The sequence below is a fragment of the Medicago sativa genome, chromosome 3, assembly GCF_051527215.1.
Source record: "Medicago sativa cultivar Bolivia chromosome 3, Bolivia_mono, whole genome shotgun sequence".
Taxonomy (NCBI): Eukaryota; Viridiplantae; Streptophyta; class Magnoliopsida; order Fabales; family Fabaceae; genus Medicago; species Medicago sativa.
The window spans coordinates 61,279,353-61,294,976 of record NC_140751.1 but is presented as its reverse complement, the minus strand read 5'-3'; the positions used below and the strand labels follow the sequence as shown (position 1 = coordinate 61,294,976).

At 33.6% G+C, this 15,624-nt stretch overlaps 1 non-coding gene across 1 annotated transcript; it reads left to right on the top strand.

The window, feature by feature from the left end:
• Positions 1-11,989: 11,989 nt before the first annotated feature.
• LOC146938861 (U2 spliceosomal RNA) lies at positions 11,990-12,185 on the top strand. Its single transcript, XR_015033585.1, has one exon. It is a non-coding gene; the product is annotated as a U2 spliceosomal RNA (small nuclear RNA).
• The last annotated feature ends 3,439 nt before the right edge of the window (positions 12,186-15,624 follow it).

Genomic DNA, 15,624 nt, shown 5'->3' with positions numbered 1-15,624 from the left:
AGTAACTTATTTATTTTTTCTTTGTTATTTTTCTATTCAATAGACATAGAGTGAGATGGTTGACAATGTGGCGGGTGATGACGTTGAACCGAAATCGGCCAAAATTGAAGCTTCCGGCGATGTCAAACCAACCGTTAATGTGAAACCGTTTAAAGTCAAAATTCCTTTCAAGCTAACATTGGTAAAATTGAAGAACCTAAACTGGTACTTATCGGTGTTGTTTGCAAAGTTCACGACACCGCCTCATATTTTACAACAAATGCAAGATGGAGAGAGCGAGGCGAGTTACTTGATTGAGTTCGTCGACAAGAGGCAAGGGCCGGATTTACTCTTTGTATAGATAAATCAAGTTTAAAAAGGCCATACTTGATGACGCAATGTGAAAAGAGTGGGATATACAAGCCACCTAAGACGATGAAGAAACCGAACCTTGAAGGCATCGGCTCAAGGAAATGTCAATGTCCGTTTAGGTTGAAAGGTTTCTTTGATAAGGATACAAATGTTTGGTGGATTGCAATGCTTTGTGGAATGCACAACCATGACTTGGAGGAAAAATTACAAGGCACCTTCTTGCGGGTAGACTTAATGCGGAGGTGAAGAAAAAAGTTATCAACATGACAAAAAGCTTGACGGTGCCTCTGAATATTCTCACCAATTTGAAGCAAAATAACAAGGAAAGTGTGACAACTATCAAGCAAGTGTACAATGTGCGAACAAGATGGCGCAAAGGGGTAAAGAGGTGACATGACGGAGTTGTAATACTTGGTTTCGAAGTTGGTGGAGCATCAATACGTCTATTACACAAGATACGATAGTGAGGAAACCAATCTTGAAGACATATTTTTTGCTCATCCGGAGTCAATTAAATTGCTCAATATTTTTTCGGCCGTTTTGGTCATGGACTCTACTTGCAAAACCAACAACCATCGAATGTCGTTATTTGAGATAGTTGGTTGCACCTCTACCAAAATGATGTATTCCTTTGGTTTTGCCTTTCTTCACTTTGAACGAGAGGATAACTTTACTTGGGAACTTAAGATGGTGAAATGTCTTTTGTCCTCAAAAGACAACATGCATAAGGTGATTGTCACCGACAGGGATAGTGCTTTGATGAATGTCGCTGCCACAGTTTTCCCTGAAACAAACACAATGCTTTGTTTTTTTATATTGGGGAGAATGTAAGGCTAAGTGCATCACAAATTGTAGAGTTAAACCAAAGCTTCCTAAGGATGCAAAAGTTGACAAGAAACAAGTGAGGAAGGATAAGGAGAAGAATAGAGATATTGTTGAGAAAATCGTGAGCGCTTGGAAAGAGTTGGTCGAATCTCCTACGGAGGAATCATATGCAAGTGCTTTATTGAAATTCAAAGAAGTACACATGCCATTTCCTGAATTCATTGTATATGTTGAAACCACAGTTTTGAACCTTAAGGAAAAATTTGTGAGGTCATGGATGAATAAAGTCTTGCATCTAGGGTGTAGAACCACCAACATTGTTGAATCGGCTCATGGAGTGTTGAAAAAAATATTTAAGGACTAGTGTGGGTGATTTGGCATCATGTTGGGATGAAATTGAGAAGATGTTGGCCGTATAATTTGGTGAGATACAAGGAAGTTTTGGGAGGAACAAAACGGTCTTAGAACACAAATACAAAAAAATCAAGATGATGGGAGAGTTGGAGGGTTATTTATCTAGACGCGCATTGAAATTTATCTATGATGAATTCAAACGCTTCAAGACATTCGGCTTTGGTAAGGAAGATTGTGGTTGTGTGCAAAAGACATCGTACGGGTTACCTTGTGTGTGTATTATTGCCATGAAGAGTAAGAAAAAATTGCCTCTTGTATTAGATGATATATACCCTCGTTGGAAAATGTTAAGTGTACAAGAAGAAGAGGTTGATGATGATTTTTCCGTGATGGAGGAGTGGAATGGCATTCAAGAACGTCTCAAGAAATGCCCTTACAAGATGAAACTCTACATCAAAGAGATGATGCGTCAACTAGCATTTTCGGAAGCCACAAATTTGTCTCCACCCCCAAAAAAGGTGGTAACCAAGGGAGCACCTAAAAGGAAGAGGTCTACACTCAAAGTGTCATCTACGGGTCAAATCCCCTCTAAATGGAAGGTTATTGATTCTCAAAATCCGGATAGTCAACCTTCACAACCCAGGAAGTGATTTCCAAAGAGGAAAGATGCATGGATTGGCACTTACTCCCACTCACAAGCTTCATCGTCTACTTCAAAACCTTTTGGGAATATCCGATACATTTCACAAATTCCAAATATCATGAGACCTTTTGTTGAAGAAATTGTGAATGTTAAAGGGATGATAATTGTGGATTCCGGATCATAGCTAGGCACTTGGGGATGGATGAGGAAGATCATGTATTGGTTCGTGAATCACTTATTCATGAGTTGAGAAATCATAAGAGTGACTACATGTCGATATATGACATGAAGGACCATTATAACAAAATCTTGAATGGTTTACACCCTCCAAAAAGTAGAAGTGGTATTGTGCATGTAGATAAGTTGTTGACCACTCCGGATATGGGTCACACTATTGCTACTTGCTTCAATAGACCCGTTGTTCTATTGACTTTGCCCGAAAAAGGTATATGTGAGACATATTTTCCAATCTGAAGTGCTTCACCACTTAAGCCACAATCCAACATTATGTGTCTTTGCTTAATTCCCGACCACTATCTTCATGTTATTTTGAGAGAAGGTTGTCTGTTACCACCGAGTTGTATGGAGTGGATGAACAACAAGATTGGTGAGGCGGAGAAATGACATTTTGATTTTTTTGGATAAACACGACGCATTCATGAACTGATGTCCACGGAGCCGAAGCCGCCAAAGAAACCAACAAATGAACACAATCCAATTATTTGTGATGATACTCCCACTCCAGAAAAAAAGAAACAAGAATTTGAAGTCATGGAAGAAGATGGAAGTTTAGCACTATATCACTAGACTACTTAGATAGGTTATAGGTTATGAGATTTTTTGGTCGGTGTTTGTCTTATTTTTGGCACGATATCACACCGACGTATTTTTTGGTGGCCGGATATGTAATTTGGAAATTTTGGATAGTGGCCAATATGTAACTAATATTATATAAATATATGAAGTGATTTTTTTTTTGTGGCCGGTTATAATTATTGCTCGCATTTTTTGGTCTCTAATTATTCAACTATTTATTTTATCTCATTTCTCTCATATTTGCTTTTCATTAATTTTGTGAAGTGAAACATGTCTGAAGATGCACAAGATCCAGTTAAATTTCATGTTCGTTATGTAGATGTGAAAAAGAGGGCTAGGTTCTTTGTAAACCCCACCGACAAGTTGGACGAGTTGAAGGCAAAACTTGGCAACTTCTTTATCCATATTGGTTCTATTCAAAGAACATGTGATGTAATAGTAGATGTGTCAAGCGTGGACTTGGGGGAGGATAAGGAAGATGACTTTTGGAAGACCGTTTATTTTCCATAACTTGTCAAAGATGATAGCGACGTTGATTACATGTTTCACGTGATGGTTGAAAATAACACTTTACATCTTTACGTCCGATCCATTGAAGTGTAATATTTATTAACGTGTAATATTGTAATTTGTTCAAATTTGTGTTCGTGTTGTTGAATTTTAACGAAGGGTTAATATGGTTTTTCACCCCTGTAATATATCCCATTTTCGGTTTTCGCCCCTATAAAATTTTCGGTTTGGATTCCGTCCTCGTAAAATTATTTTTTTTCCGAAAAACACCCCTCCCCATATGACTGTGCATATTTGCTAACGTGGTACACTGTGTGGCATGCTGACTGTGCATATATGCTTATGTGGCGTGCTGACTGTATAATTATCTTTATTTTATTTTTTTAAGGGTACACATGGCATTTGTGCCTATTTTTTTAAAAAAATTATAATATAAATTCATTTATATTAATTTTGAAATAAAAATGATTTAAAAATTTTGAAAATAAAAAAATTCAGGAAATTTTTTATTTTCGGATTTTTTTTTCATATTCAACAAAAAAATTATTACCAATTTTTTTTCCAAATTTTATATTTTTTGTTAAAAATAAAAATTGAACTTTTTAATTTTGAAAATTTCGTAAAAAAATGATTTTTTTTTTAAAATTTTAATTTCATAAAAATCTGGAATAAAATTTTCGAAAAAAATCTGAATTTTTTAAAAGAATTTGTATCCAGATTTTTAAAAATAAAATATTTTCCAGAATATTTTTTTTAAAAAAAATTTCGGTAAAAATATCTGACTTTTTTTAAAATTTTTGAATTTGTTTGTTTCTAATTTTAAATTTCTTTTATTTTGAAAATTAAACTCCATAATCTTTAAAAAAAAATAATTTCAAAAAAACCGAATATTTTTTATGATTTTTTTAATATTTTAATTTCAAAAAAAATCTTATCGTTTTTCTGATTTTTTAATATTTGAAAAAAAATATTTCGATTTTAATTTTTTTTGGAAAAAAATCTGAATATTTTTCTGATTTTTTTATCTTTGAAAATTAATTTTCAGATATTTTAAAAATAAAATCTGATGTGGACAATTAAAAATAAATAAAAAGCCAAGTCAACGCCACATATGCGCATTTGATGAGTGGATGGAGGAAGGGTGTTTTTTGGAAAAAAAAGTTTTACAAGGATGCAAATCAAACCGAAAATTCTATAGGGGCTAAAACCGAAAATGGTCTATATTACAAGGGTGAAAAGCACTATTAACCCTTTAATGAATTTGTGTTTATGTGTAATTTGGATCGTTTATGTGAGATTTTGTGATTTTTAGAATTTAAGGACAAATTGATGTAATTTGAATCGTTTATGTGTCATTATGTGAGATTAAGTGATACGCGTCATCAACGACGAATTTGTGTAACTTGGATTGTTTATATGTGATTATGTGATTTTGAGAAAAACGATGAATTTTGATTATTTGCACCGTTATGTGATTTTCAAAATTTAAGTACAAATTCATGTAATTTGGATCGTTTACGTATCGTTAAGTCTGATTAAGTGATTACGGGTCATTACCGACGAATTTGTGTAATCTGGATCATTTAGATCGTTTATGTGTGATTATGTGATTGTCTGAAAAACTATGATTTTGTGTAATTTTGATCGTTTACGTGCGATTATGTGATTTTGTTGTTAAACCGACGTTATTCGGTTCAATTATGAGTGTGTAAAGATTACGGATCATTAATGACATTGTTTGCATTGAATGCACACCAGTACAACATTTAATGATGTACTGATATATCAGTAAGCGTGAGTTAACTCACACAGGTGTTAATACTCAGCGTGAGTTAACTCACACAGTGTTTTACACTTGCGTGAGTTAACTAACGCAGAATTTTACACATGCGTTTCTTAACTCACGCAGGGGTATTTCGGTCAGTTTGGTTGGGTGGGAGCAAAACTTGTTGGGAGAAGAGCATAATTCTACCACTATACACTAGAGAGTCAAAGTTGTTGTTCCGCCGCACAGTACTTTCACTTTGTTTTTCTTCTTCATATCTATTAATCCACTCCATATGCCTCGTCCACATCCTGAATAAAATAGAACTTGATAGGAAGATTTTCCAGTATCCATTACGTCCTCGTTTTCTCTCGATAGAAAGAAAAATTTGTTCACATTTTTGGAACCAAAACTTATAATTTTGAACCACACGGTTGCTCAAAACCGGTGCGGGTTCAACGGTACTTCCGGTCCTTTACCGGTTATATGGACTTCTGGATTTCTTTGGCTGCACGGACTAGTACTAGCCCCGGTTCACACTCGAACCAGTTGAATCGGCTGGTCCGATATTTTGAGCTGGGGGCCTTTAGGGACTATGTAGTTACGTCGTTCTTAGCCATTGCATGGCAGTTACGTATGCAAGACTTGTAAATGTATGGTGTTATAGTTTACAAATGATTGGGAGCGGTTATGATTCAATGGTTTGAATCGTTGCCCCAAATTGCTGCGAGCATCCTCTCCCCGCTGGGGGAGTTTGAACTAAGTAATTGGTTCAATGATTAATTGTGCGTATGTATTGGACTTTGGACTGATGCGAGCATATGCCGCAGGGAAGTTCAGATCACTAACATCATTCATTAAAAAAAAATACATAATTCACATGTGTATAGAGAAATGATATTTGTATAACTATTTTATGACAACTTTTAAACAACTTTCGCTCTCATTCTCATATGATGTTCTTATCTTCTCTTTTTTTTTTTATCTCTCCATTATTTTTTACCAATGAAAAAATAGAGAAAAAAAAATAATCGCAAAAGTTATCATCGAATGATTGTAGAAAATATATCATTTCTCGTACCTACATGGGTGCGTACAAAAAATTTATATCAAAAGAAAGAAATTAAAATAAAATCCAGCATCAACTATCAAACCATCATTTGTTACCAAAAAAAAAACTATCAAACCATCATTGCTCTAAAAAAACCTATCAAACCATATTATACCTTAAAAAAAAACTATCAAACCATCATTATTTCACGACTCTTTCTTCTCCCCCTAGACTTCTCCCTCATCCTACATATATATTGATTTATATCTTCTGAACGGATGGAAACAGGCCAAAATCCTCTTTTTTTTTTTTTTTTAGAATTAAAAAACGAGGCATGCTTTGATGCAATATGCCTTACGAAATTTGACGACAGTCTAAATAACTTACCATACGTGGGTACTTTGGTGAAATAGAAAATCAACCATGGACAAAAAGATAATAGCAAGTCAATAACAATCCGGTTCGTTGTTTTTTGTCGTGTGGTTGAAATATATATATAGACACCACAAAGTTATTTAGACTTTAAAAAGAAAGGGAGATATGACTGGAAAATAAGAAAGGGAGATATGACTGGAATTAGACGTTGAAATGATAAAGTTAATTAAATGGAAAATAAGAAAGGTAGATATGACTGGAATTAGACTTTAAAAAGAGAGAAAATTGAGAATTGAGGAATTCGTGCAATTGGTGCGACACATTTTGTCGTACCATAAAGCATTTTCCTATACATATATCCGGTTCGTTGGAAACATCCATCATTTGCCTTACAAATATAGAACGCGCACGTAATTGGTCAAGTCCCCACCAATACATGGCCTTAACACAAAATATCACAATCATCATATTTATTTCTTTCTTTTGTATAAAAAGAACATTACATTTATTTTTGGAAATCTTTTGTAACATCCTATAGGACTTTAAGCATTGCTTGGTCAAGTCCCCACCAATACATGCCTTAACACAAAATATAACAATCATCATATTTATTTCTTTCTTTTGTATAAAAAGAACATTACATTTATTTTTGGAAATCTTTTGTAACATCCTATAGGACTTTAAGCATTGCTTGGTCAAGTCCCCACCAATACATATGCCTTAACACAAAATATCACAATCATCATATTTATTTCTTTCTGTTGTATAAAAAGAACATTACATTTATTTTTGGAAATCTTTTGTAACATCTTATACGACTTTAAGCATTGCTTGGTCAAGTCCCCACCAATACATGCCTTAACACAAAATATCACAATCATCATATTTATTTCTTTCTGTTGTATAAAAAGAACATTACATTTATTTTTGGAAATCTTTTGTAACATCCTAGACGACTTTAAACATTGCCGACTGACCCTACAAACCAACATGAGTCTTTCCAGCGTGTTTTGTCCTCACTCGCACGCTTACCGGGAAACTTCCCGGTAGGTCACATATCATAAGACTGCTCCAAGTCAAGCACGCTTAACTGTGGAGTTCTTATGGAATGAGCTACCAAAAAGAAGATGCATCTTGTTGATATAGGTAGTACCAAACAATTCTTATAAGTCTTCCTTCAACCATGTAGTCCCATACCTACACGGCCTCAGGATCCCTCTCATTCCGATGTGATTCGGTTCCTCTATAAGCTGTCGGGAGCCGCTCATTGTCGTGCCTTGTGCACCGGCGATCACTCCCATGCTCTCGTCAGCCGTGGGTGTTACATCTTTCAACGTAACAATAAAAAATAAATTTAGTAAATAAAACAATGAAAATAATAAATTGTTGTGTAGCCGAATATAAGTTAGAAATTCTATATTACTTAAAAAAGTTAATGTTAAAGACTTTATAAGTGAATTGATTCATAAAATTAACATTTATTTTAAGTAAAACTTTGATGTCAAACTTACTTATATGATTGTTGTGGGAGTAATGTGGGTAGGTTGGCAATGAACCGAGTCAACTCAAACATAGTTCGGAACTCGACTCGACAATTAGTTTGTTGGACTTAGTTAATGAACCAAATGAGCTGAACTTGAACTATATATAGTTCAACTCATTTGGTCATAAGTTGACTTGATTATATATATATATATATATATATATATATATATATATATATATATATATATATATATATATATATAAGTTAGAAAAAAATCTCAATGTTCGTGTCAATTGAGTATTGAGTGTTAAATATTTAAATTTTATATTGTTAAAAAGACAGAATTCATAAAAATGAAATCGGTAGTAAAACAGAATGTACCATTGGGACATGAGGTTGATTGCTTTCAAGAGGCTGCAACCACTTACCAATGCAGAATGCTAGTATTAAATATTTATTGTTTGAGCTTACGATTAAGATTTTTGAATTATATTATTTGAGATCAATCTAACGAGACAAATCGAGTTGTTTGTGAATGTTAAACGAGCTAAATTTAAACTTAAAAATAAGTTTTTTTGAAGTCGAGCCAAGTTTTGAGTCGAACTAATTTTTATCGAGTCGAACCGAATTCAGACGAGCTAGATTCGATTCGACTTATTTTCGGTCTAAATGCGGACGATCTGCTCCTAGTAACTTTTTTTTTTTTTTGAAGAAATCTGCTCCTAGTAACTTAACATAAATCAAAGCGTAAAAGGGCATAGAAAAATACCAGCCCGACGCAGAAAATGTTGACAATTCCAGCACTGCCTGTCCTAAGCAGAAATAAATGTTTCCAAGCAGCAAAATTTGATAATATTATATCAAAAGAAAAGAAATGTTCCTTTCAAAAAAAAAAAAAAAAGAAAAGAAATGTTGATAATATCAGCACTCTGCTAGAAGACGTGAATTAATGTTATGTAATTACATAAATATCCTTCACTCAAGTAATTAAAATCAAATTTGCTCATACACAAATTAGTCATTTTAAAATAAGAACGAATGCTCGGGAGTTTCGCGGCAGCTACTTGTTACGTTTTTGACACAAGCTACTTGTTACATTAAACCAACACAATTTTGTTACTATTTATAGACAACCTTTTTTATGTTTTTCAAACCTTGTCATTCTCCAGTCACAAGATCAACAGAAACACTCCAATCACAAGATCAAGGGAAACACAAAATTAGTATGCATAAAGCTTATACTATTCTGATGAGCATGGAATTGGCTTCGATTGGAATTAAGTATCAAGGTTCAAATACAAACCCCTTCCAACAATCAAATCCAACTTTTCCCCTATTTTTAACTGCTCTATTTTGTCACGCAGTTACAACCATGGCTGACTTCAGCCTCCCAAGTACTATGATCATGTTCCACGTTTCCGGGCTTGTTGCATGTGAGACACTTTTGTGGATTCTCCTCCCTCAGTTCTGGAATTGGTATATCATCAACCTATTCCTTTTACTTGTTACTTCATTCTGTTTCTTCGACTGCATCCATAATATCATCAAGCCCTACCTTCCTTCACTTTCAAATGCTGTTCAGCCTCCAAACTTAGAACCACATCAGGAAACATCTCAAGAGTATGATTTGTGATTTGCTATGCATATGAAGCCATGTGGCTTGGCTTTGTAGATTTTTTGCATCTGCGTTTCTTCTTAGTTTTCTACCTAGTACCATATGTGTATTTATTGTTCATCTAAATTTATATTTAGGGGCTGTAGTTGAAAAAGGAATACGGGTTATTTTACCTGTTGATGTCAAGTCGGTCAGTAATTTTTTTATTACTTTGTCTAAACAGAAAAGGAACATATAATTGACCTATATGCTTTGCTTATCCTATATCATGCACTACTTGAATTTAAAATAACAAATACCTATATGCTTTGTCTATCCTCGACTTGTTTGATTGATTCCTGCAATATGGTTCAAAACAAAGACCTTTGATGATGATCATGATAAAGATAAAAAAAATTGGGAGCAAAAGAATATTTTTTTTTGTCACATGGATCAATTTGCTTGATTATTATAAATTTCAGGGTGCATTTTGCACATAAGTGCACAATTTTGAGGGGTATTTGCACATACGTAAAAAAATCCAGTTTTTTTTTTTAAAAAAAAATTGGGAATTTTTTTTACCCTTGTGACGTGGCATATGACACGTCAGACACGTGGCAGTGCCAGGTAGACAGTCAAGTGCCACGTCATGTTGACTAATAGAGGAAATTGATAGAGGAGGCAAATTGACTAACATATTACAATTTCAAGGGGTAATTGACGAAACTTACAATTTTAGAGAGTAATTGCCTATTTACTCATTAATTGCCTATATATATATATGGGTTTTGCTGGAAGCCATCCATGAAGGTGTCTTTTAGCAACTCACATCTCAAGGTGTGATTTCCACTTTTAGTTATAACTTTGCTAAAAGACACTTTCATAAAAATTAGTTGGTGTCTTTTAACAAATGCTCATAGAATAATTTGCTATAAGACACCTTCATAAAATGTGTCTTCTAGCAAAACCCTATATATATATATATATATACACACACACACACACACAATGTGTCTCCTACCGGCAAGAATGTGTCCTTCTAAAGCCGGCTCCATCGCACGGTTGTGAACTCCATTAAGAATGTTCAATCCCCATTCCTTTGTTTGCGTACTTTGATATCCACTAATCATGAACAAGCACCCGCATTTTCTTGAGCCCGTTGTCGCATGCTTCGGTTTTTTTTAGGCACTTTGTGAGCTCCACTCCTTTCACACACTAGGCGCAATATTGGATGGATCAAGCTTGATCTTTGTGTAACAATTGTAAATCCCGCCTTGTTTGCTTGACAACGTACCCACCCAAGCAATTCTTCTCTATCTTGAAACTTAATGTCGTCAGAAAAAAACCTAGCCGTGTCAACTTCGTGGGCTTGAAATGGGACGACACCGGGGCTAACATATTTAGAAGCTTCAACATGGACGGAAGCTCCATCAATGTTTGGTTTGACTTCAACCTTAGGCGGTTTGACATCTCCGGAAATTTGGACAAAATTACGTTTTGTCTCTCCCGAAACATCTTCCGCGTTCTCGGTCATTACTATAATTAAACAACACAAAAATATAAATTAACAACTTACTAATGCATAAACATCAATGTCATAATGAACCAAAACAAAAAAAACAAAAAAAAAAAAATTGAAAAAATGGCAGTAGCTGCCATTTTTTCGTCCTGAAAATTTTTCCCAAGAGTTCCTCGGTAGTTAACTACCGAGGTTTTCCTCGGCAGTAAGGTACCGAGGATTTCCTCGGCAGTAAACTGCCGATATTCCCCATGACAGTGTTACGTAGCTGACGTTGTAAAACTACCCTGACATATCCAAAAATACCAAAAAATAAACCGAATAAAATGCACAATACCTGTTTTTTTACGTCAAAAGTGTGTTGAATCATCCTATGCTTGATGCTTGAATCATTTTGGAGCAAGATTTGATGAAAAAAATTATAGAATTTTGGGGTGGATTGGAGTGGTATGAAGGTGATGAGAAAATAGTGTGTAGGGGGAGCAGGTTTCCTGTTTCATCTGAAGAAACATAATCCTCGGCAGTTAACTACCGAGGAATTCCTCGGCAGTTAACTGCAGCCGGATTTCAAATTCCTCGGCAGTTAACTGCCGAGGGGGCAAAAAGGTCATTTACATGTGTGTCCCAGCCATATGGTATGTGTCAACAGCAAATTTCTGGTTTGTTTGTTGATTTTTATCCTCCATATTTCAATAAATAAATATCTTTCTCGGTCTTTTGACTAAGATCAAGTGTAGTTCCTGTTCTTATTAGTTTAATATCTTGTATGTGGGAAAATGGTCACACAATATTAAATTACTTCTTTTTTAAAAGATAGAATCCGCCTAGCAGCTTGCTGCTTGGACTATTAAGTGTCGTTCATGTGTTGCACTATTGCACGGGCTAACGCATGCTAAAAAAAGAAAAAATACATATCTGTTTCACTGTTTTTTTTCCTTTCTTTGCACATTTTTTTATTGGATTAGCATTGTTTCTTAATTTTTTTCTTCTCTAAATCATTTTCTTTCAATGGACATTTTTTTTTTTCCAGTTTTTAACGGTACTTGATTTTTTTTTTGGTATAACGGTACTTAATATGTATATGATTGAAAGATTAGTACATTTTTATTCACCTCAAGCATTGGAGAAAACTAAAAGCTAATTATGAAATTGATTTGAGTGAGATTAAAACGATAGATTTTGAAGTTCAATAGAAAAAAAGCGATAATAATAGCGACGAAAAAGTGATAATGATAATAATAGCAATAACATTGAATGATGACATAATAGATGAGGTGAATAATAGCTCCAATTGTGGGAGATCCTCTACTAATAAAGTTTTTTGATTAAAATTAATTGTAAATGACATGGAAAATTCTTGGAAGTTTGTTCTCTTCTTCCTTTGTTGTTGTAATAGAAGAAGATAGATACAGTAGAAACGCTTCAAATTAATACTCGGTAAATTAATAAACTCTCTAAAATAATAAATTTGTCCGGTCCCGACTTGGACTAATGTAAAAAATTGAAAAACTCGATAAAATAATGAGATAATAATTTTTTGGGAGATCCCTTTATAATTTTCGGTCCCAAGAAAATCATAAATTAATAATTCATAGAAACTGAAAAAAAATACTCCCTCCGTTTCAAAATGAGTGTCCCTTTAGCAAAAAAAAAATTGTTTCAAAATGAATGTCACTTTCAGTTTTTAATGCAATAATAACTTTTTCTTTTCAATTATACCCTCCAATTATTACTCAGCACACTACTTCCAAAGTATTACTTTTAAAACTAACCAATAGTTAATAAGGATAATTTGGTAAAATAAACATTCTCTTTCATTTAATCATTGCATTTCTTAATATGTGTGTAAACACCTAAAACGACACTCATTTTGAAACGGAGGGAGTATATTACTAATTTACTGAACTTCAAAAGTCATTATTGATTTTCAATGCATATGAACACAGTAGTTACTAATTTACGTTGAGTCCCAAAGTTCGCTGCAACGTAATTCTAAGAGACATAGACTAATTTGTCTTTTTGTTTGGTATGTACAGTATAATTATTTAAAAACTCTTTAAATTAATAATTATTAATTTATCGATAAATTAATAACTCTTTAAATTAATAAATTTCTCCGGTCCTGACATTATTAACTTAGAGAGTTTTAACTGGAGATAGATTCACAGGATTATGAAACAACTCACTTAAGGCTCTGTTTGGATGATCAAAGAAAGTGAAAGGAAAGACTGTAAAAGGAAAGATTGTTGAAGGAATGAAAGTGAGTAGAAAGTGAGTGAAAAGTGAGATGATTATTTAGTTGTTTGGTTTGAGTGATAGTATGAAGAAAGTGAAAGGAAAGATAGTTATATATTTAGTAAGTTGACATAAATATCCCTACAAAATAAATATAATATTTTAAGTATTATTTATATAATTTATAGACATAAATAAATAAAAAGACATAAATAAGCAACGTTCTAAAAAACAAGTAACTTATAAATATATTACATTATTAATTAGAATAAAAAAAATGGTAGACGGAAGTGACGTTCAGGAAAGCGTATATTATTTAAAGGAAGAAAAATAGCATATAGATAATACTTCAATGGCCATTTTGTAATTTTATCACACTGGCTTCCATTCCCCCATGTTTCTTCGCATTTTGGGGAGGAAATGTTTTTGCGCATGGGGCCCACCAAAATCAGACTTTCTTTCCTCACTGACAAGGAACCAAACGATGGAAACACGTTTTTGAAGAAACTTTATATCCCTTGTGCCTTCTTTCCTTCATCTTTCTGCTGTTCCAAACACAGCCTAAGGGCCTGTTTGTTTCCAGGGAAAGGGGGTGGATAGATAGTAGAGAGAATGGAAAGTTTATGGAAATGTGATCTTTCCATGGTTTGGTTGCTATGTCAGTGAGGAAAGAAACCTTGCTTTTAGTGGACCCCACATGCAGAAAGCTTTCCGCCCAAAACAGCAAGGAAACATGGAATATACATCAAAATTAATAAAATGACAAATAAATCCTTGGTTGAAGCATTTTTTTTAATACTTTTTTTTAATGATTACATATTGTTTTTTATCAAATTAGTTTTGCTTCTCTCATATAGTAAATCATGGTTTCAGACATTAATAATTTATATTGATTCTCATATATATATATATATATATATATATATATATTAACATATTGATTTTTATTTGTTAATATGTAAATATGAACATATTATATTAAATAAATAACAAATACATAACTCATTTTATCATAAGGATATTTATGTCATTTACTAAATATTCATCTTTCTTTCCTCTCATTTTCTTTTCACTTTCACTAATACCAAACAACTAAAAAATCATCACACTTTTCACTCACTTTCTACTCACTTTCATTCCTTCATCAATCTTTCCTCATACAATCTATCCTTCCACTTTCTTCTCTCATCCAAACAAAGGCCTAAAAGTCATGCGTTTCTCGGCTCCGTCTAGCTTGCGCTACGGCCTCCCTTTGTCCTGTGTTAAAGACCTTTTGTTGACATTATTTGTTTTTGGATAAAGTTGTCGATTATTTTTTTTTTAAGGAATCTTTTGACTAGTTGTCTTGTCGTGTGTTAAATACCACGTGCTCAGCGTCAGCGTAGTGGGCCCGATCGGAGCCGATCTATTGGAACTTAACTTCCAGTAATAATATTTTTTGTTCATCGAATATAGAACAAAAAAATTATACCAATTGGACTTGGGAGTTGTCTGAACAAAACAAACTGCCTCAGATAATTGGGTCTGAACATGAAACAAAAAAGAATATACAACTTGATATATAGACTTTTCTTTATTCTGTCCTGTGTTTCGAATTATTATTATTTTGGGTCATCTGGGTCAGGTTGCCTTTCTAAATAGATAGATGTCTTAGTGTCTATATTTTGTGATCAAATCAAACAATACTCGAAACACACTCAAACTATACAGTATACACACAATCTCTTCTTTAACCTTTTTGTTTATCATTTTTTGCTTTTGTTTGTTTCCAAAAATATACACTTTTCTTCTCTTTGTTTTCTCCAATCAAAACGGAATGATTACGCATAACTCCAAACCTTATTTTATTCTGGTAGGGTTGTTGGTGCCTTTAGCCGCAACAAAGTATGAAGCTTTAAACAGTAACCCATTTCAACCGCCAAACCTAGCTATGTTGCTGTTTTTGATAGCAGTATTTTGTCACGCAGTTTCATCCACAGCTGATTTGAGTTTACCAGGTACTATATATATATTTCACATTTCTGGTGTTGTTGGGGTTGAAACGCTTTTGTGGATAATCCTTTCTCAGATCTCCAATATATTGGTGTATCATCAACTCAT